This window comes from Rhincodon typus, unplaced genomic scaffold, assembly GCF_021869965.1.
Source record: "Rhincodon typus isolate 14 unplaced genomic scaffold, sRhiTyp1.1 hic_rhity00000585, whole genome shotgun sequence".
NCBI lineage: Eukaryota > Metazoa > Chordata > Chondrichthyes > Orectolobiformes > Rhincodontidae > Rhincodon > Rhincodon typus.
Window position 1 is genome coordinate 26,166 of NW_025966223.1, and position 478 is coordinate 26,643.

The 478-nt window shown below is 47.9% G+C and overlaps 1 protein-coding gene across 1 annotated transcript in view; it reads left to right on the forward strand.

Moving 5' to 3' along the window:
• Positions 1 to 478, forward strand: part of LOC125488371 (zinc finger protein 91-like) — a gene marked incomplete at its 5' end in the record, with an annotated part of 28,364 nt that overhangs the window by 26,118 nt on the left and 1,768 nt on the right. The window lies entirely within an intron of this gene.

Sequence of the window (478 nt, forward strand, 5' to 3'; positions counted from 1 at the left end):
CCCTGTAAATATTAACATAGTCCCCGGTGATACCCTGTAAATACTAACACACTCCCCAGGGACACCCTGTAAATACTAACACACTCCCCCCGGGGACGCCCTTTAAATATTAACAGACTCCTGGGACACCCTGTAAATATCAACACACTCCCCTCCGGGTATGCCCTGTAAATATTAACACACTCCCCGGGGACACCCTGTAAATATTAACACACTCCCCGGGGACACCCTATAAATACTAAGACATTCCCTCGGGACATCCCGTAAATATTAACACACTCTCCAGTGATACCCTGTAAATATTAACATACTCCCCGGGGACGCTCTGTAAATATTAACACACTCCCTGGGGACGCCCTGTAAATATTAACACACTCCCCCCCACCCCGGGGACGCCCTGTAAATATTAACACACTCGCCCCAGGGGGACACCCTGTAAATATTAACACACTCACTGGGGACACCCTGTAAATATTAA